This window comes from Rhincodon typus, chromosome 5, assembly GCF_021869965.1.
Source record: "Rhincodon typus isolate 14 chromosome 5, sRhiTyp1.1, whole genome shotgun sequence".
Taxonomy (NCBI): domain Eukaryota; kingdom Metazoa; phylum Chordata; class Chondrichthyes; order Orectolobiformes; family Rhincodontidae; genus Rhincodon; species Rhincodon typus.
In genome coordinates this window covers 108,946,253-108,970,069 of record NC_063336.1, presented here as the reverse complement: position 1 = coordinate 108,970,069, position 23,817 = coordinate 108,946,253, and positions in this window count along the sequence as shown.

The following is a 23,817-nucleotide window of genomic DNA, read 5'->3' as shown; positions in this document are numbered from 1 at the left end:
GACCCTTGGGTCCAACCAGTCCACGCTGACCTTAATCCCAAACTAAACTAGTCCCATCTGCTTGTGCTTGGCCCACATCCCTCCAAACATTTCTTATTCATGCACTTATCCAAATTACTTTCAAACGTTGTAATTGTACCCACATCCACCAGTTCAACTGGAAGCTTATTCCACACATCAACCACTCTCTTTATTAAAACAATTGCCCCTTATGTCCTTTTTAAATTTTTTCTCCTCTCACCTTAAAAATATGCCTCCTGGTTTTCAAATCTCCCATCCTAAGGGAAACACACCTGCCATTCACCTTATCTACGCCTCTCATGATTTTATAAGATCACTCCTTAATCCTCTACGCTACAATGAAAAAAGTCCCAGCCTATCCAGCTTCTCCTTATAATTCAAACCCTCCATTCCCAGCAACACTCTGGTAAATCTTTTCTGAGCCCTCTCCAGCTTAACAATATCCTTGTATATAACATGGTGACCGGAACTGGACATAGTACTGCGGAAGAGGCCTCAACAACGGCCCGTACAACCTCAACATGACGTCCCAACTCCTGTACTCAAAGGTCCAATAATACCTCAATGATAAATGTGTATGGGTTCAGTGATGTCCGCAAGATGGAGGATATTAGTGACCCTGAAAATTGCTGATCAATCTTACTAATATCGATGGCTCTTAATGTCGCAGTTACTATGTTCTACTCTTAGAAGAAAGTGTACCAATACCCTGTGCATCCATCATTGAGAAAGTATCAGAGTCCATTAAAAAGAATGTAACAGCAGAGCCTTTAAGATCATAAGGCCATAAGACATAGGAGCAGAAATTAGGCCATTCGGCCCATCGAGTCTGCTCCGCCATTCAATCATGGCCGATAAGTTCCTCAACCCCATTCTCCCGCTTTCTCCCCATAACCCTTGATCCCCTTGATAATCATAAGACTATAAGACATAGGAATTTGCCAATACTAAATATACTTAAGTAGAGTCGGCATGGCTTAGTGAAGGGGAAATCAGGCTATCTCTGAGAAATGTAATAGAATTCTTGAAAGACATAACAAACATGATATATAAAAGTACATGTAACGTATTTAGATTTCAAAAAGGTTTATAAAGTACCTCACCATAAGGCTTCCAAATGAGACAAGAACCCATGGTGTTTTGGGTAGTATATTGGCATGGATAGAGACTTAGCTAACAGTCCACAGAGAGTTGGGATGGGAGTGTGTTGTGGCATGGGGAGTGCATTTTCAGGATGGTGACCTGTAACCACATGTTTGTCAAGATTTTTAGCTCTGCAATTCCACTTATTTGATGGTAAAGCTGTTCAGTGCCACAGGGATCAATGCTGGGGCCACAATTATTTTACAATATAGTTTTGTGAATTGGAATGGGAAGTGAGCGTTTTACCGCATTTGCAGATGACACAAAAATAAGCAGGAAGGCAGTGCTGAATGTTATGGACCAGACCTAACCCCCTCAAACTATTCAGAAGATTGTCTAGACCTTAACTTTTTCTTATTTTAAAGGTAAATGTAAGATGTTGCATTCCAGACACAATTTGATTGGTCAAGCCACCGGATTTAAAGCCAAAGCATACTTTTATCATCCACTATAGTTAAAATACAACAAAAGAAAGAAGGAATTGCAATAACTTAACTCTATTGAAAAACTTAACAGAATATAGATACAGTACCTGTTACTAATTAACTGTTCCAATATGCTAACATCCTATAAACACACCTCCTTGGCATAAGGCAAATTCAGAAAATAGATTGTCTCACATGCATCTCTCCAATATAGGAGAAAAGAACATCAAAAGACAATCCTGAGAGAGAGAACTTTAGCTTTCAGCTGTAACAAAGAAAAATAATGCATCTTTTCTCAACCCCAACAAATCCTATTGAAAGCTAAAACTAAAGATTCTAGATCTGTGGGAGTTTGACCAGACCCCTTCAGGCTGCTTCTATTGTTCCAACTTTTGGAAAAAAAATCTCCAAGGCCTCCCAAGCTGTTTATTCTCGTTGTTCTGGTAGACTGCTCAGTACCTCTGCCTTAAAACCGCTCTTCAAAAAAGGACAAAGTATACCTCTTAAAGCCACAACATCATCACATGATGATGTCACCAAAAGAATGCAGAAGGATATAGACAGGTTAAGAACAAAAGCAGAAGTTGCTGGAAGCTCAGGCCTGGCAGCATCTGTGAAGAAAATATCAGAGTTAATGGTCACCCAGTTCAAATGGGAGGTAGATATTGGCTGGGCTGTTGTCTTTACCAAAATTCACTCTGGACTCCAACCCTTAAGTTTGTGTAAGACCTCAGCCAGGCTGAGAACCTACACCAGGGAACCCCTACAGATTACAGGTGACCCTACCTCAGACCTGATTTATAGCATCCACGGTTCTTTCTGTTTTTATATAGACAGGGTAAGTGTGAGTTCAAAATCTTGGCAGATGAAACGATGTAGAAAAATATGAGGTTATGCATTTCGGCAGCAGGGATAGAGGAGCTGGGTACTATTCAAACGGAGAAAGACTACAGAAGCTGCAGCATGGAGATTTGAGGGGTCCTCATGCATAAATAACAAGAAACCGGTATCCACATTCAGTTGGATAACAGAGAAGTCATGTATAGTGATTGGAATGAGGTTAGCCAGCTGGACCTCATAGAATATGAGTTCCCTGATTGTGGGTGTTAATCTGGTCCATTCAGAGAGCCCTGGCTGACAGGTAAGTGTTTACTCTGAGGGAGCTGGATCAGTGTGAGGGGCTAAATAAAGGGTGGCTTGGTAATGGGATACTGGCATCTGTGCCATTTCAATGGCAACAAGTGTGGGATTTATAATGAAACCATGCAAAAGCACCTACTAGCTGAAGCCCAACAGAACTCCAAACAGGCACTACAACTGGCTTTATCCATTGGAAAATGCAGCAAGTGGAGCATATAAGTTTCAGGATATTCCGATGGAAGTGGACACCCCCATCCGTCTGCCTGAGCTTGGGGAACACCACTTGAGTACAAGCAATTCCATAGCCTCACTCAGGACATATCCTGAACAGAGGGACTCTAGGTCAGCCCACAGCAAAAGCCCAAAATAAAGCCAAGCCTCAGCCAACTGGTTAAAATTTTCTCAAGGATCCAGGCCAGCAGACCATTGTAGTTGCTGCCAGTATGTGGACTTGAGACAGCAAAGAAGTCCCACTTGACCTAAATTGAATGAGAGAGCTCATAGGTCAGTATCCAGGAGAGTGCACACTCTGGAAAGTGCACCTACAGCTGAAACAGTTAAATTGCTTAGCAACATCCAAATCAGAACTAATCAAACTAAACGTCAAGTTAAATGGTCACCCAGTTCAAATGGGAGGTAGATACTGGCGAGGCTCTTGTCTTTACCAAAATTCACTCTGGATTCCAACCCTTAAGTTTGTGTAAGACCTCAGCCAGGCTGAGAACCTACACCAGGGAATCCTTACAGGTTAAGGGCACAATTTCAGTTCCAGTCTCTTATGAGAAACAGCTGGTTCAGTTACCCCTGATTGTTGTAAAAGGCTCGGGCCGAACCTTGATGGGGAACAATTGGTTGAGAAAGATACAATTTGATTGGCTCAACAATTTTCGATTATAAGGTGGCTAACTGAGTGAAGTCTTAATTAAATACCCAGAGCTTTTCAGGAAGGTCTGGGGGCTATCAAAGGGACCAAGACCACCTTGTATGTTAGCCATGATGTGGCGGTACTGGTGTTGGAGTGCAGTGGACAAAGTCAGAAATCATATGACACCAGGTTATAGTCCAACAGGTTTATTTGAAGTGACCTGATAAAGGAGCAGAGCTCTGAAAGCTTACGATTTCAAATAAACCCGTTACACTATAACTTGGTGTCATGTGACTTCTGACCTTACAAGTTGACCAGGAAGCAATTCCATGATTCTGCAAGACTTGCCTCATAGAATCCCTACAGTGTGGAAACAGGCCCTTTGGCCCAACAAGTCCACACCGAACCTCAGAGCATCCCACCCAGACCCATCCCCCTATAACCCACCTAATCTACACCTCCCTGAACACTACAGGCAATTTAGCATAGTCAATCCACATAACCTGCACATCTTTGGACTGTGGGAGGAAACGGGAGCACCTGAAAGAAACCCACGCAGACACGGGGAGAATGTGCAAACTCCACACGAGCAGTCGCCCGAGGCTGGAATCGAACCTGGGTCCCTGGCGCTGTGAGGTAGCAGTGCTAACCACTGTGCCACCGTGCTGCCCTAATGCCTAGTGACATTTGGGCAGAAGTAGAGGAAGAAATCAGGAGTCTGGAAACTGAAGAAATCATCAAACCTGTCCAGTTAGTGGATTGGGTAGCACCAATTGTACTGATTGTGAAGCCTGAAAGGTTGGTTTGCCTTTATGGGGATTTCAAGCAAACAGTAAACCACTTTTCACAGCTGGTTAAATCCCCAATCCCTCACTTAGAGGATTTATGTTCATAGCTGGCAAGGATGACTGTCCTTCTTGAGGCTGGACACAAGCCTTACGTACCTGCAAAATTGCAGTTAAATGAGAATTCCCAGAAGTTTGCTACAATTAATACTCATTAGGGTTTGTACCAATATATGAGGCTGCCTTTGGTCTATCATTAGCTTGTACCATTTTCCAGCGGACAATGGAGAACATTTTGCAAGGTCTACCCCAGGTCGCCATTTATCTGGATGCTATGCTAATAGCGGGAAAGACCAATAAAGAACATTTAGAGCACTTGGACATTGTGCTTAAACATTTCTCCAAGGTGGGTATATGCCTTAGGAGGGAAAATGTGTGTTCCAGGTGCTCCAAGTGACCTACATTGACTAGAGTTGGCAAGACCAGGTTACATCTGTTGGAAGATAAAGTGAGGAGCTTAGGTCTTTCCTTGGGTTGGTGAATTATTATGGAAAACTTATACGTAACTTGGCACCCTCACACCTGCCGTTGAAAAAGGGTCAGCGTTGGAAATGGTCACATAACCAAAAAGTACCTTTCGGGAAATGAAGAAGCAGCTATCGTTGTCTAAGCTGTTGGCATACTAGAATCCCAAGTGAGAGGTGGTGCTGACATGTGATGCCTCCTTGGACAGTATCAGGGTAGTGTTGGCTCATCAGTGGCCCAGCGGAGAGAAACACCCTATAGTGTACACATTCTGGAATTTGGCAGATGCCAAACAAAGATACATCCAGGTAGCGAAGGAAGGTTTGGTGCTCATCTTTGGTGTGCGAAAATTCCAAAAACACCTTTATGGATGTAAATTTGTAATTGTAATGGACCACAAACTCCTGCTAGGGCCATTTAAAGAGCAGATGGCTGTGCTGCCCGTAGCTTCAGGATGAAATCAACAGTGGACTCTTATTCTGAGTGCATACAATTACAAGTTGGAACACAGCCCAGGAGGTCGTGGCAAAGCTGCCTCCCACTGATGGATACACCACCGGTGGTGCTGCCTCTGGAAGAGTCTGTTCTGGTTTCAAACTTTTTGGACACCCTTCTGTTCGCTGCTGGTAATATCGGACTGTGGACACAAGAAGATCCCGTACTGGTGAAACTAAAACAGCAGGTGGTGTTGGGAGAAACAAAAGGGCCATTACAACCAAAAATGAATCCTTTCTGGACCTTAGAAGACCAGATCACCATAGACGATGGCACATTATTATGGGGAACAACAGTGATTGTCCTGAGCAAAGGTCACCATCAGATCCTGTCTGAACTCCACCAAGGTCATCCAGTCGTTTCCAAAATGAAGATGTTGGTGAAAAGTTATGTCTGGTGGCCAGGATTGGGTGTCGCCATAGCTGCATTGGTGGGGCAGTGTCCCAGAATGCTCCAGCAGCTCCCCCACATTCGTGGGAATGTCCGGGTAAACCTGGACTCAGTCACACATTGATTATGCAGGTCCTTTCATGGGCTCTATGTTTGGTCATTGTGGATGCCCAATCAAAGTGGCTGGATGTGCATAGATTTCATTCATCAAACACAGGGACGAAGATAGGAAAACTGCATGCGTCCTTTGCAGTACATGCACTCCCGGAGGTTTTGGTCACAGACAACAGGCCATCATTTACCAGCAGGGAATTTGAGTATTTCCTAAAGTCAAATGGCATTTGGCATGTAAGGACAGCTCCACACCATCCATCGTCCAATGCTCTGATGGAAAGAGCTGTCCAAATTTTTAAGGCAGGCTTTAAAAAACAGCCTACAGCTTCACTAGATACCAAAGTGTCCCAGTTCCTGTTTGATTATAGGACCACCCCTCATGCAACTACAGGGATGACTCCAACAGAGTTGCTAAAGGGGACATGACTCTGCACCAGATCTTCCTGAACATGAGAGGGCAGGTTGAAATCGCATCAGGAATGCCAATGCCAGACTCAAGACTCCTCTAAGCAAGAGAGGCAGTTTACTTCAGGGGGCAAAGTTTGGTATAGGAACCACAGGAATGGCCCTGCATGAGTAAAAGACATGGTCGATGTGAGGTCAGGTCCCTTGACATGCAAAGTTCAGGGAGGAGAGGAAGTCCTGATCGAGCACATGGACCACATGAAAGCGGCAACCTCATAAACAAGGCAGGAGTAAAACATACCCGGCTCCTCAGAACATTTGACAAAGCTGTCAGAACCTATGGGTTCTCCCCCTCTGCCTAGTGTCAAAGAAAACTCTGACAACGAGATGGACAGGATAGATGTTGCAGCTTTGACGCTGTTACTGCCTGAGAAAGAAGATAAATTTCAGCCAAGATGCCCCAGGTGCATGGCTCCGGCCGTGGTCCGGTTTGCACCGCCAGTATCCGAGGCAAAGTCGGAAGAACCGGATCTGGTGTGAAAACACACCAGGAGAAGCTAAGGGAGAAAGAAAGGGCCTATGTCACAAGACTTGGAGTGGGAGGGATGTAGTGATTGTAGTGAGGTCAGCCAGGTGGACCTCATAGAATATGAATAAAAACCAAAAGAACTGCGGATGCTGTAAATCAGGAACAATCATAGAATATGAGTTCCCTGATTGGGGCTGTTGACCTGGTCCAATCAGGGAGTCCTGGCTGACAGATATAGACAGTGGTGTATTGCCCATATCAGGCTTTGCTCGTTACTGACTTAATGGCTACATGGGTGTTTTCATGGTGGTGGAAATATTGAATAAAGTTTATTTTTGCACAATGTGTCTTCACTGAATCACTGCACATGCACACACACACACACCCCATGGGTGATTTGGGTAAAAGTGAGCACTATTGTTGTGCAGTGGTAGTCTGGAAAAGAAAGAAAAAAATAATTAACAGGGGATTCAAGAAAAAAATAAATAGGGCTGTCAGGGCTTCTGTTCATTCTCATAGCCAGCTCTGAGCTAGCTGGGTTAGTGTCATGAACTATGCACGTGTAAATAAAGGGGTGCCTCAGTGACGGGTTACTGGTCTTCGTGGAGTTATTTCATAGTATTCTTTTCGGCAGTTTTCAAATTTTCATCCTCCATAAGTAGATCTAAACCACAGTCCAATTCTCTATAAGCCTTCATGCTTGAGTTCAAAGTTCTATATTGGTTCCTATCTTCTCTTTCTTGTCCTAATTTTTCAGATCGCTCAAATTTCTTGGCTCTGATTTCTCCCCCTCGCCCAACTATTCCTAATCTCCATTGACCCTCCGCGATGTTGACACTCTGCCCCAATTTTGAGCAATAGTTTCACCACTGCTACCCTGGCTTCTGAGCCACTAACCGCTGCTTTCCTTTCCTCACCACCCTGACCGCTCTTTCCTTCTTCAAAATGTTACTTAAATGTTTTGTCCAATTTTATCTGATCATACTTCTGTGATGTGCTTTGACATGTTTCGCTGTGTTAATGTCACTCTACAAATATTCAGTTTTCATTGGGCATTGATACAAAATGCTAAAGGCAACTGAATTAATGCATGCGCACCATTAAGTGCAGAGTCTCCACATACTAGGACAGCAATCAGTTCATTTGCAGAAGGCAGTGGTGTTGTGTAATGTCACTGTCTAGTAATCCAAACTCCAAGCTAATGTTCTGGAGACTTGGGTTTGAATCGCACCATAGTAGATGGTGAAATTTGACCTCATCCTGAATGGCCTACGTTTGACTCCAGACTCACAGCAATGTGGTTGACTCTTAACTACCCTCTGGGAAATTGGGAAAGTGCAATAAATAGTCTAGTCCACATCCCATGAGCAAATTCTTAAACGGGCCTATCGGTTTTCCCCTGGCAAGTGTAAAAGTTGCAAGGTTTCTGAGTTGGAAGGCAGCAACAGAAGATCAAGATTTATCTTCAAGGTCTGTTCCAACAAAGGCTGTGAAAGGCTGGTCAGGGCCTATGTTAGAAAATTAAGCTTTAACTGGTCAGATCACAATTTGAGATTGACAAGAAAGGAAAATACAAGTGTATGTGCAGTTAACTCTTCAAATAATATATTGCGTTCATATGTTCTGGAAAGTGCTGGATATGAAAAATAGCTAAAAATATTTACTTTGTCACATATTCTGCAAGGATGCAGAATCTTTAATGATTGTGACAAGTAGTTCAGAAAGAAGGTTCAATATCCTACTCTATCCTGCCAGAATGCACAGTTGTACATCTCGATATTGGGTAGTAAATTAAATGTAATTGTGTTGGACACAGGTGGATTCACAGGAGATATTAAACCAAGCGACCATCTGAAGGGTATCTCTGGGATTATACCACCCACAGCTAATAAAACTCTCACTTCCTTCCAGCCTTTGTTTAACCTTCAAACATGCAGTGGTGCTTTGAATTGTGTGGGTACATTTGTTTGTCCAGGCCATAGATACTTAAATTTGAATAACAGCACAACCAAATGGCCCCAGAGGATGCAAACCCATGTCACTAAGTATGAAAAGCAATTAGACTGAACAACATTAATAAACATTGGGTTTGGGGTTACAGTGCTAATTCCAGCAGCGGTGCTGAATGAGACAGTGTTACTCCTGCATCATACTTAGTCTATACTTTGACAAACAGAAATACACCCTGTTCTTTATACAAATTTTGTAGGCCTTCACTTTTGCTACCCTGAATCCAAAGTAGGTTTAGGTTAAAGTAGTTCCTACTCATTCAAAAATCATGATTTATCTTACTCCAGTCTGAAATTTAATCGTGTCCTCACTTCAATAGTGGTCAGTGTAATACAACAGTAAATAAATAAACCATGAAGCAATATCTGTCCTCAAAAAGGAGCAGCTAAAAAAACAGCATCTGTACTTTGTAGAATTCTGAGTATTATTATGGCACCTATGAAGGTGGCATCCTGGTGATTGCAGATTAAAACATCTTCACCAGACTTTTAGATCCATTTAACTGAGCTTTAGTGACTGAAATCACAGCTGTGAAGGTGAACAACTAGATGACTGTGGTAAGTCCTTCATGAATAAAATTCGGTGAGATATAAAAAGAAGACAATTCGTTAAAGTGCAGTCTTGGCAAGTTATCAACATGTTTCCAAAGTAGATGCGAACGAAAGCACCTATTGCATGTGATCATTGCACAGTGCAATGTACATTTCCCATGGATTCACTCCTGCAGACAGTTCACACGCCATATGCTTCTTTCTAACACATGCTGTCAAATTAGATTCAGCAATGAGCACAGAGAGGATTAATGGACTATTATTACATAACGTAAGGCGCCAAATCCCCCGCAACACTGTGGTCATTCCCTGTAGTGTACAGATAAGCTGGGCTTTGTAGTAGAACAAAAACAGCTAAAAGCTTCCCTTGTGAGTATAAATTATACATATATATCGAAAGTGTTTGTGCTTTAAGAGCAGAGGCAGAGGTGAGTGTTTGTTATTATGATGTACACTCAGAAAAAACCCAAGTTGTCCCTTCTTACCAAATGTCAAAAAAAAACCAACAATGTTATCCAACGATGTTCTGCTGACTCCACTTGCATAGATTTTGAATGACAACCTGCTGAACCTGAGAGTAACACAATTTAATTTTATTCATTCCCAAGTGTTCTGAAAAATATTCCATCTGTTGACCTTTGATGTTGAAAATTATTTTAAATCCACTTACAAATTTCTTCAAAAGTTAACAATTACCTGATCCATTATTTTATGGTGTGTGTCCCTTTTGTTCCAGCCTTTAGCAGCTGAGAATATGAGCATTGTTCAATATTTTATCCAATTTACTCATGAAGCTATTAACCTGTGTATCATACATTGCATGAATTCCATTTAGTGACTGATGCATGTAGATTGTTTTTATATCAAATCGTCATATTTAAACATAGCCGTTCAAAACTGGAATACAAATTGATCCTGCTGCACACCAAATGGAAAGATTATTTATTTAAACCTTCTAGACAAGTCTCAAAGGGAAATTAAGCACAATGTGTCATGTTTTTAGTGGTTTCTTGCGAAATAAAGTTATTTTTTTGATTGGAAATGCTGGACCTATCAAAGGCAGCTGAATGGTGCTGAGATGTCTTACATGGAGGGGTTAATGTGAACTTGAGTGCAAGGTCAGACGCGATGAGCTGTGACAGTCCCAGCACTGCCCCAGCTGCTCAGGCTTCGGCTCCATGGCCTCATTTGGCTGGTGCAGTTTTATATCCTGGGAATTCTAATTCCGTTTACCGCGCCCACCCCACAAGCTTCAGAGTCTGCACATTTACCAAATGCTATTCCTTCTTTATGAAATTATCTGTTGCATTGGCAGATGTCTGTGTTATTAAACGTAAATTGACAATTTCCAATCCACTTTACAACACCACTATTATACATTTCCAACTGTCGAAACCTGTTCATGATTAACAAGATATTATAAAATACTTGTAAGTCCCTTTTACTTCATAGCATTGATTTTGTAACATTATAATCAAGTGTTTTGCAGTTTTTTACGTGGTATACTTATTCTCCTACCCAAATGTACAGATACAATATTGTGGAGTTCCTCTTCTCTGTATCTGTTAGATCAGATCTGACTCTATTACATTCCACTAGATTTCCTGTGGCTGCCTTAATAGTGTATTTGTGTTTGCACCTTTGAGAATCAGGGCTCAGTTACTTTCACATCTGAGTCAGAGGCTTGTGAATTCAAGTTGCAGCGAGATTAGAGCACACCGTACTTGCCTAGCATTTTCATGCACTATCGAGGCAGTGCTGCATTGGTAGAGTTGCAGTCTTTAAGAGGAGACTTTAAACTGATGCCTTGTTGGTCTTTCAGATGGTTAAAAATCATGTCACTATTTAAAGGTGGACAGGGGATTTGATGAGGTGTCTGGCCACTATTTATCCCTCAACCAATATGACTAAAAGTACAGATTAGTTGATGATTCTTGACGGTACAATGGCTTTAAGAGGTGTATTTTGTCTATTTTTTTCAGGAGAGGTTTTAAGTCAGAGGTCACAAATTGTCTATTGATATCACATAAAATAAACAGCTTGTGAGGCCTTGGTTTTTTTAAAATATTTGGAACAATAGAAGCAGCCTGATTAGGTGTGGGTAAGCTCTGACAAACCAGGATTTTTGTTTTAGTTTTTCAATAGAAGTTGGGGGGTTCTTGAAGCTGGCTTTGGAATCTCTCCCTGCTACTCTTTCTCTCAAAGTTTTCTCTTAACGCTTTTTCCAGTGGACTGGAGAATTGCATGTGAGAAAATCTATTTTTCTACTTTGCCTTTGCCAAGGGCATGTTTATGAGATATTACTGTTATGGAACAGTTAATTAATAGTAGTTAATATATCAATTGTTAAGAACTTCTATAGAGTTACCGTTAAGCTAATTCTTTTATTTTTACTTTGTCTATATTTTAACTGTTATGTAAAAATAACGTGAGTTTTGCTTAACATCAAATAGTTTGACCGATCCAACTACATCTGGAATACAACACCTTACACTTACTTCTAAAATAAGAAAAAGTTAGGGTCCAGATTATCTTCTGAATATATTTTAAGGGGGTTTGGTCTTGTCCATAACTTTATCAAATTGCTGTTTTGACAGGAACTAAAACAGAAGTTGCTGGAAAAGCTCAGCAGGTCTGGGAGCATCTGTGAAGAAAAAAATCAGAGTTAAAGTTTCAGGTTATGCTGTTTTGACAGTTTTAATTGGCATTAAATCTCAGGACATACTAAAGTCAGGAAAAGTCTGATATAAATGCAAACCTTTCCTCCTATCCTCTATGTATTCGCATTCCATTTTCACAATGAACTGGATGGAAGTGTTTCTGGTTTCCCTATTTCAATTTGCCTGGGCTCAGCAGGCAACACAACAGAGGAGGACCTGTATAAAATATCTGGCAGACCTGCACCTTCAGGAAGATCTGCTTGAAAGTCAGAAACTCTAAACTCTTGTTCCCACCAGCCTTCCAAACCTCTGATAAACCAGCTATCCTGATCTCTTGGAATTGCCGTACATCATGGTACAGTTCTGTACCTAATGGTTACTGGTGAGTGGGAATGGAGAATGCATGGGATCATGGAGGAGGGTGAGGGCTGGAGGGCCTAACAACCATTAATAGTTCAGGATTAAAGTCCTAGTGGATGGAGGCAGGTTTTCTGACCTGTTAGCCTTGACATCTGCTTGTCTAAGGTGTGAATGATTAACATTCAGAATGATGTCAGGTATGTTATAGTGTGAGGAGGTAATTGAATTATTGGGATTATTTCCAAAAAGGCAACAATGGTGAGAAGAATTAATAGTATTTTCTTTTTCGTATGGTTTGAAGAGTTTTGATCAGGTAAGAAAGACTATTTTGTCTAGTTGGGGAGTCAATGTTGAGGAGTGTACAATTTAATATTGTTACTGAAAGAGAGGCAGGAGAGGATGAAGCATTTGCTGGCTCTGTGGATGTTTGGAACATTGAATGCTTTAACACATGACTGGTTATGAGAAAGTTCACAGAATATTTTAAGCAAAAGTGAGTGAACACTTGAATCTGTGGAAGATACAGATCTTCAGAGACACAGCAAAGCTGAATTAATTCTTATTCCCTGGGAAAAATCCAGCATAGCTATGATAAGGTAATGGACCAATCTGTGCTTTAAGATTCCATGAATGTTGGATCTGATTGCTAAGCAAAGATTCAAATAGGAAGTGTACTGTGTGTGTGTATGTATGGATACTTAATGAATACTGGATTGAGTTCCAACACCAGCAGGAGATTGATGGAACCCATTAGAAAGTGGCTGAACTCTAGCTGTATTGGAATCCTAGAGAAAGGAACAATTACAAACAGAAGGTTGAATTTTCATCTTCAATTCAGGAAACTTGAGTAGGACCAAATCCTGACATTACATTCACAGTTTTGGGAAGTCAACTCATTCATTTGGAAATGTGGTCTCTGAGAATTAACCGTGTCTGGAGATTGTGGGCTGGAGTTAGATCTGTTGGTAAGGCCTCTTCTGGAGTGTTAGGTGCAGTTCTGGTCACCCTGTTACAGGAAGAATATTATTCAACTGGAGAGGGTTCCAAAAAGATTTACCAGGATGTTGCCAGGAATGGACGATTTGAGATATATAAATAGACTGGAAAGACTGGGACTTTTTCTCACTGGTGCATTAAATGTTGAGGAGTGACCTCTTTGAGGTTTATAAAATCATGAGGGGCATGGAGAAGGTGAATGACAAGGGTCTTTTGTCTATGGTGGGGGAGTTCAACACTAAAAGGCATATTTTTAAGGTGAGAGGAGAAAGATTTAAAAAGGACACAATAGGCAACTTTTTTTTTAAATGAGTGGCTCGTGTGTGGAATGTACTGCTGGAGAAAGTGATGGATGCAGTTAGTTACAATGTTTAAAGGACATTTAGATAAATACATGAATAGGAAATGTTTGGATTGATATGGCCAAGCACAGGCAGGTGGGATTCATTTAGATTGGGAACATGGTCAGTGTGAAGCCTAAAGGGTCTGTTTCCATGCTGTATGACTGTATGACTCCTGATGCAGGCCTGAGGTGACAATGTAGTAAAGAAGATGCCAAGGTTAACAGGACAGAAAACCTGCCTCCATCCACTACAACTTTAACCCCAGATTTATTCATGGTTGTTAGGACCTCTACCCCTCATGCTCCTCCACGATTCCATGAATCCGCCATTGCCACTCACCCAGTAGCCATTAGCTACAGAACTTAGGAGCTGTATAATAACACTATAGATGCTCACAAACTTAAAAAGAAACACATTCTCTATCATTCAACATTGCCTTAGAAGAAAATTGTTTCATACAAGTTCCTAAAACTATCAACTAAGCACACCATAATCTACATTGAAAATAAAACTTAATCTGTTTAACATCTATTAATCTTTGTCCAATTAAAGTAACAGGCATTGAAAAAAAAAATTCATAGAAAAATAAACTTATTACAAGCTCATGGAACTTCCAGTCAAACAAATCTTGCCACTATAAAAACATTCTCCATAGCACTGCATTCATTCATGTGACTTAGAGCAATGCTAAGCATTTATAATGAGGTCATTCGTCAAAATAGGTAGAGGTCCTCTGTTGAAAGTACTTTGTTATGAGATGGAATCATATTATGAATGTCTGGCTGACCTCCAAGACTCCACTTTGTACATTCTGTGAGTTTGAGATCATGCACAGTCTTACTGACTGTCTTTATATGTACCAATTCTCATTCATCCATTGTCCCTATGGTGCAAGTTCTCTATTATCTTCAAGTACAAACAAAATTAGTCCTCATTCTTATTATCAAATCTGTCCCAATATGTGTATCCTGTAAAACCCTCCTGCTCTATTGTTCTTCAATTCTGGCCTCCTGCACATCCCCAATATTCTTCACGGCACCATTAGCAGTCGTAGCTTCTGCTGCTAGGCATTCTTAAACTTCCCTGCCTCTTCCTTTAAGAAAGCCCATAATTTCAGCTCTTTGACAGAGAATTTGATCATTTGTCTTAATATCTCCTTGTTTGGTTGGTGTAAAATTTTGTTGTTAAACAGCACAAGACAGACTTGATGCGGGAAGACGTTCCTGATGGTGGGTGAGTCCAGAACTAGGGGTTACAGTTTAAGAATAAAGGGTAACCTTTAGGACAGAATTTAATAGAACTTTCTTCACCCATAGTGTGATGAGACTTTTGAAGTCATTACCACAGAAAGTGGCTGAAGCCAAAAGATTATGTGTTTTTGAGAAGGAGGTAGATATAGCTCTCGTGGCTAAAGAGATCAAGGGATATGGGGGAAGGGTAGGATTAGTATATTGAGCTCGATGACCAGCCATGATCATATTGAATGGTGGAGAAGCTCAAAGGCTTAAAGAGTCGAATGGCCTACTCCTGCTCCTATCTTCAATATGTTTCTATTGTTGGTTGCTCCTGTGAAATACCTATGTGAAAGATACAATATAAATACAAGTTATTGTAGATAATGTTTGGAATCCTGACATTATGAGATAAATGGGAATATCAGTGTTCTGCCAGTTTTTACAAAGGCCGCAAATAGTTTGAAAATGATTTTAACCTCTCAAAAGGCTAAAGGAAAGGGTTGGTGAGGCAATAGTCAAACTGGTAAGAAATAACAAGAAAGCTAATCAAATGTTTGGGACAGAACACTTTCTGGGCAAATAATGGCGTGTGGATTGTATCTGTACTGTTGAAACGAGCAATAGAGAGTCATGGTTTACTGATATTATTGCTAGACCAGTGATCCAAAGACCTAGGCATTGTACTGGGAATCTGGGTTTGAATCCCATCATGGCAGATGGTAGAATTAAAAAGCCTAATGATAACAATGACACTGTTATCAATAGATGTAAAAAGCCCAACTCATTTACTCATGCCCTTTAGGGAAGGAAACTGCCATCCTTTCTTGGTTTGACCTATATGTGGTTAACAGGTAACTGTCTTCTGAAATGCCACTCAGTTATACCAACCGCTACAAAGACTAAAGAAAGGAATGAAACTGGATGGACCAACTGGCATTGACAAAGGCACCAGAAATGACAACTGCAAATACAATCTTCTCAAACCTGCAAAGTCCTCCTTATTAACTTCTGGAGACTAGTGCCAAAATTGGGAGAGCTGTCTCACAGACTAGTCAAGCAACAGGCTGATATAGTCATATTCATGGAATCATATCTTACAGACAATGTCCGAGACACCACCATCACCATCCCTGGATATGTCCTGTCCACCGGCAGCACAGACCCAGGAGAGATGGTAACACAATGGTATCCAGTTGCTCTGGGAGGTAATAAGTTTGACTTCAGATCCCATGAGTCTCATGAAATCAGGTTAAACATGGTCAAGGGAACATATAGCTCATTTTACATTTCCTTTGCACACTGATAATAACTTTGTTTTATAAATAGCAGGCTTTTGCAGAAGAGCAATGCAGAAATTGCTTGGAATGACTGTTTGATAAAACTTTGTACATAAAAAAATTGTCAGGATTTTATAACATGTACGAACCAAAAGAACATCCAAATCTAAGTTATAGGGATGAAAAAGATCACTAATTTCACCAATAATTAAGCTGCAGTTAACTTTACTGTTAAAACCGTTCAACTCAGAGACACTGTTATAATGCAAACATTGTTTTCCACTGTAAAGTATTTTTGTTAGTTTCCTAGGTTCCATGAGTAGCATATGAATACCGATTAGTCAGCTAATTTGTAAATAATGATTCCTTTCCTTGAATTTTCAGGCTTGCTACATTAGACACCCACAATCTCTAAGTTTGGAAACAAGGCTGGATTTTATGCTCCCTGCCAGTGAATTTGAAGGTGGCGTAGTCTTGTAAAACATAACAGTTGGTCTTTCTACTACTAACCCATCTCCCTCCATGACCTGTCTAAGATTTGACGGGCAACGGTGAAGGGATAAGTGACCCGCCTGCTCTTGGGTCTATTTTATCTGGAGGTAGGAGGAAGCCCGTGTCATGTGTTGTCAGCCAAAGGGATGGGGGTGGTAGAAGCTCTGTTGAATTTCACTTTGCCCATCAGAGGTGCCTTTAAGGTCATGCTTCTCCCTTTACTGTGTCCTCCGCTGCCATTCCAGCTCTCAGCTCTGAGCCCCACACCTGGACGTCTCGGTCCATGTTCCTCTTTGTCAGAATGCCTGAACCCCCAGAAGTGGTCACCCTCTCTGCCTGGCACTGCAGGGGCTACAGAACTGTTAGACATCTGATTGGCCAAGAGCTCCTTCAGACAAGCCATCCTCCTGGGTAGGGGGGTGGTGGCAGTACGTTGCCTGACAGGAAGTGACGTGATGCCCTCCTGGTGTTAACTCGCTGTGGGGCAAGTTCACCATCAGTCTAGTGAGTGGGCTCAACACAGAGTTGTAGATAGGAAGCGAGAAAAAGTCAGGAGCACAGCACACTGTAAAATCGAGGGCCCTGACCTGACATTTGCAGCTGTTCAGAAATGTTGTCACACCTCTTATCTTAAAGACGTTGATTTCTTATTGTAACAGCTAGTCATTTTCAGCAGAGGGATTGGTTAGTTTAGTTGGACAGAAGGCTGGTCTGCGATGCAGAGTAATGCCAACAACTTGGGTTTATAATCCTGAATCAGCAGAAGTTTCCACTTTCTCAACCTCTACCCTCGCCTGAAGCATGGTGACCCTCAGATCAAACTACCACCAGTCATCTCTCTCTAAAGAAAGAGCAGCTCTATGGTCCTCTGGAGCAATGGCAACTTTGCCTTTACATATTCTCCTGTAACCATATGATCAATCCTCAAGCCTGAGGATCATTAACGAGTGTTAACGTGGTTTACTGTGAGGGGGCATCACATCCAATATTTTAATCCCTGCCCTCCTGAGTTTCTCTCTTTGGGAAATTCCACTCAGTACGAACGCTGCTTCTGCTCATATGCCCTGTTTCCACAGATCTGCTAACACTCCACTAGCAGGCCAACTTTAAAACACTTAATTATAGATCCTTGTGCTTCTTTCTTTGTGTGCAGTCTTTTTTCTGCAACATTACACTGTCCTGATGCACTGTGATCTCCAGTATTTGTTGTTTTCAGTACTTTGCCTGGTATAGGTTGACTACACATACTTTAATAATCTCTGCTCCAATACCGGAGGCAGAGTGTTCAGCCCCCATGTCCCTAGATCTGAGAATCTCCCCTCTGCTCATCTTATCACTGTTTTCATCTGTCTCAAAAATACACACCTTTCTAATTGCATCTTGATCAGATCCTGCAGTTTCTCTCCCACTTTCTCCGCAGGTACTTTATGTACAGTAACTTGATGGGTAATTATTCTGTGAAAAGACATGACTTAATTGTAAATTGTTGATTCTTCCCTGAACTAGCATTGACATGTGAATACCTAAAAACAGGGTGGGGGTGGGTCACTGCATAAATATTGTGAGCAGAGGCTGGCATTTCGCTTTTGACTTTTCGAAGATTGTTGGGACAAATCATCAAGTCCTTGCTCACTCTACAACAACTCTCATCTGCCCCAATCTGTCTCCTCCACTCATCACCCCAGCAGAGATCAGTCGCTGTTTGAACATTAACATGAGCTTATTGTAATGTCCACCTACACTCTGGGAGAATAAGATGTATTTCAGAAGAATGAAATTCCTTCTCTGGGATTTTGCTTCACGTACTGAAATGATTTGTCAGAGCTTGTTGAAAGCCTTTGCAACCACATCAAAGATAATAATGTAGTGGCTCATGTGGTGAGACATTGATGTGGGCCAACTTGCTGAGTGGTGCCCTTGATTATTTTGGCAGTAACCAGGAACATGGTATTAGTAGATTATTCTTGGCTGCCGGTGACAACCTCTAGGTAATTCATACCATCAATACAGTATTTCCAATTCCCAGACAATTTTCATTTTTATTAATCTCTTAGCAGCTTCTGTAGAGTGAAAGGAAATTATCTCTATGACAAGAGTAATCTTTACATGCCTCACAGCTAATATGTCCAAGTTTAGCTGGGAACCTTTTCAATGGGACCTCATTCCATTTGGAAACAAGTAACCTTATACATTACATGTAGCTCCGTGGAGATTTCAGAACCTTATCTGTTTTGTCACAGATCAAAGAATTCTGGACATTGAATGAACATGTACGAAATCCAACTTAAGCCATAGCATGACAAGGGATGAAGTAAAGGAAGAGAGATGGACAAAATGTTTATTTATTAATAAGTGGCTTAATCACATATAACATTAACAAGTATTTTAGACAATTAATATTAGAAAGCATGAAAGATATATTATTAGAAAAATGCACTGAACAGGAAAAGATTCTTAGGCTGACATAGTTTCCTTTCCTTTCATTAGAAGCATTAGTGGCAAATGTTGACAATTATAGCCCTTTCCAATAATTGTTAATTGACTAGAGATGGGATTTTTGCCCGTCAGCAAGTCCCACTGGAAATCCAACCTCACATAATTGCTTCCAAGACAACATGCCCAGCATTAAGGCACTCCAGCACTACTGAAGCAGTCCATGTTCAAATGCAACAAGGTCTAGACAATATCCAGACTTGCGCTGACAAAGGGCAAGTATCATTTGCACCACACAACTGTCAGGCAACGACCATCTCTAATAATAAACAATCTAACCACAGCCCCTTGAGTTTACCAGCATGACCATCACTGAATCCCTCAAGAACAATATTTTTGGGGTTACCATTGACCAGAATCTCAACTGGACTCATCACGTAAACACAGTGGCTACAAGAGCAGGTCAGAGGCTAGGAATACTGCGGTGAGTAACTCACCTTCTGACTCTGCAAATCGTGTCCACCATCAATAAGGCACAGGAGTGTGATGGAATACTCTCCACGTGCCTGGATAGATGCAGCTCCAACAACACTCAAGAAGCTTGACACCATCCAGGACAAAGCTTGATTGGCACCATATCCACAACTATCCAATCTCTCCACTACCAATGCTCATTTGCAGCAGTGTGTACAATATACAAGATGCACTGCTGAAATTTACCAAAGATCCACAGACAGCACCTTCCAAACCCATGACCACTGCCATCTAGAAGGACAAGGGCAACAGGTACACGAGAACATAACCACCTGCAATTTCCCCTCCAAACCACTCACTTTCCTGACTTGGAAATATATCATCGTTCCTTCAGTGTTGCTGGGTCGATATCCTGGAATTCCCTCCCTAAGGGTATTGGGGGACTATCTACAGCAGGTAGACTACAGTGGTTCAAGAAGGCAGCTCACCACCACCTTCTTAAGGGATGGGAAGAAGGTGCCTACATCCCATGAGTGAACAAATAAAATTGAGAGAATTCTTTGGGAACATACAAATTCAGAGGGAGTGCACAAATCTCCAAACCCTTCCAGCACCACCTGCCCACATGTGAGTTCTCATTCCTTTAAAGCACTGGGGTAATGGACTACAGCCCATTAACTGCAGAGGCTCCTCAAACAACGATGGCTTGATTGCTCCCAGCAGTTCGGAATGTCACCGGGGCTGCCAATGTCCCAGCAAAATCCAGAATGTGTATATACTATATGCATATAAATTAAAATCTTCACCTGAGGTAAATTTGGAGGTAGTAGGAAAGTGGGTGCTACACACACACACACACACACACACAGCATTTGCACTCGCACCAGAATCAATCTTGGAATGTAGTCTATATTGTCCCTTCCTTTACGGATGTATAATTTGGATGGACTTGAAGTCTTCAACTTTTCTGACGGTATCCACATAGTGTGTCAAGTTTACCTCATTTACTATCTGACTGTGATCTGAAAGCTGTAACATTGGGATTACATCTTAGACTACATTGACAGGCATGGGTGCCAGGGACAGAAATTTGGAAACTTATTTGACACTGTTCTTTGGTAGCGTCTTCTTCAATGCTGTCACAGAGTATTGTATTGGACTTATCGTTTCACTGGGTGATTGAACTTCCTATACATTTTAGACCAGTATCCTCTTATAGCTTGAATGTGTCAAGAAGCACTGGACACTGCCTTGGTGCGTGAGACAAGTTATATCTCATGCAAGATTTGGATGTTCTATGGAACCTGCTGACAACTGCAAAAGTTGTTTAAGAGTTAAGCACTTACAAATACCGCTGGTCTGCTTTAATTGTTTCAAACTTTCATCTTTCTTCAAGCAGAATGTCAATAGTATATTTTTTGGGTTCGTCTCAAATGCTTTCCTGAAGAATGCAGTGGGTGCAGAAGCAATGATGATTTCCATAAACCTCTCATTTAAGATAGATTATGGGGAAACAACATTCCATACCTTCACACCAGCATCTTGCTATGAACTGATTGATTGAACTCAAGCCTGTGTATCCTGAAACTGACTCGAGTTTTAAGCTTATCTTTGGAAATCTGAAATATTTTGTCAGGATCTTTGTGGTCATCGACAGAAATAATGGGGAGTTTTATTCTTCTTAACCCTTCAGTTCCTGAAGCAAGAAGAAGTTTGACTGTCTGTGGTTTGTTTTAGCGATCTGCTGAAAGTTGATTCTTTCTTTAATTAACTAAATTTCTGGCGAAATGTCAATAGAATGCCAATCCATAGATAAATGTTTGCTTTCCGCTTTTTTTTGCTATTTAAAACACTATTGTAAGAATCTATGTTGCAATGTACTGTTTTTTTGTGACTTTGTTGCCTTGTCTGCTCTTTTATTTGTTATGTGTTGTTGCCTCTTTAAGATGTGCATGCTTGTAGTAGCAAGCTTTGGCCCTGTGGGAGGCATTTGTGACAAAAGGTAGAGTGATGATGTCATGTCTTTTAAAAAAAAGTTTGTCTGGATTTGACAAAAAAAGGTGGAACTGCCTGGTATCTGGACACAGGTAAGGCCTCATGCATATAAAATTGTTTTTGAGCTGTATTTTCTCCTTGGAGTACAATGGAACTGCCCTTCCCAGGACCATTTAAAATGTCATTTTTGAAAATTGAATCAGTGGAGGCCTCTTCTGTTTGTCTTTTCTTTAAGTGAGAACACAAGGTTTCATACTCACTGTGCTTCAGTAAAGGTTTGTGGCCTTGTGGTTGCAAAACTCTGGTCTTCATTATCGTTGTTAATTCCACTCTGAGGTGATGATGAGAAATGATGGTTCCTAAGGTTTTGGAGTAGATCTGTAGCGCAGGTTGTGGGTGTCGAGGTTGGTTGGCTCGCCGAGCTGGTTTCTTATTCCGCAGACATCTCGTTACCGTGCTTGGTAACATCCTCAGTACATCTTGCCAGTTTGAGCATGTTGCATCCATAGTTCTTTAAGGTTTTGGAGTAGATCTGTAGCTCGGGTTGTGGGTGTTGAGGTTGGTTGGCTCGCTGAGCTGGTTTGTTGTTCCGCAGACGTTTCGTTACCGTGCTTGGTAACATTCTCAGTGCACTGAGGATGTTACCAAGCATGGTATCGAAACATCTGCGGAACAACAAACCAGCTCAGCGAGCCAACCAACCTCAAGAAATGATGGTTGTTAAGGAGAAGAAACTTTTCACAACCCTCATGGTGTAGTCTCAGCTTTCCAGCCTTTAGTGTTGACTTACTCCACCAACATAGAATCCCAGTGTGGAATCAGGCCATTCTGCCTATCAAGTCTACACTGACCCTCTGAAGAGCATTCCACCCACATCCGCCCCTGTCCCTGCATTTCCCATGGGTAATCCAGCCAGTCTGCGCAATGGGCAATTTAGCATGGCCAAGCCACCTAACCTGCACATCTTTGGACTGTGGGAGGAAACCGGAGCACCTAGAGGAAACACACGCAGACACAGGGAGAATGTGCAAACTCCACACAGATGGTGTCTCAAGGGTGGAATTGAGCCTGGGTCCCTAGTGCTGTGTGGCGGCAGTGCTAACCACTGAGCCACTGTGCTGCCCCAATTTAGTGATTGTTTGTCACCCTCTTTAAGTACCCACATGTTGCCACCTTGATGCCATTTTTAGTTGCTATAAATTAGCCCAAATAACATTTACTACTGAGTTCGGCTCTATTGAGTCAAATATTATGAAATTTATTTACAATACTAACTATTTACAGGCTGGAAATATCATAGACTTACACACATGGTCTGGACGCTGTACTTTTTGATTTACCTGCACATTCCATGCATAGAACCGACTGTTTATACTGACTTCATTGTACAGAGAGAGTGACTGAAAATGAGGTAGGTACTATTATAATGGAACATCATTTATCGTTATGTGATGTAGCTGTCTTAAAAGGTACAGGTCCAGCTGGTCTGGTATCTATGCTATAACGCAATGCTCCTATTTAAAATGATAAAACTTAACAGACATTACATGTTGTATCTTTCAGATTGTTAATTTTGGAGGAGGCAATCTTTGCCACATATTATTACAGCTCAAATTGTGACCTTCTACTCACCAGTTAATATTAATTTCTGATATTTTAACCTCATCAGGAATTTGTCAAATAAAATTGCATACATATAATGACATCTGAATGTCATTAAATGTTTAGGGAATGGTGTCGCCTGCTCAATGAGTACTTTCCATCCGTCAAGTGCAGCAGATTGAGTTGCTACCACTTCTGTTGCTTTTTCTTCCGACGATCCACCTTCTGTCACCCCTGTCCCATCCTCACTCACCTGACACCTGTGTTCCTCGGTGATACCTCTATCCCTGGATGTTTTGTTAACAGCAGTAACCACTCCCTGTGGCACTACTAGCACAGACAGCTGTCAGCCTGTGTGTGCGGGATTTCTATCCCCAGATTCCTGAATCCTGAACAAGGCACTGGTCAGCCTGACAGACGCTTAATTCCGTTGGGCCGTCCTCACTGGAACCAGCTCAGGATTCTGCCAGTACTACAAACAGTGGTCAAGACCCCTCCTGCCAAGATTAAAATACGCGCTGAATTACCAATACAGAAGTTAGAAGAGAAGC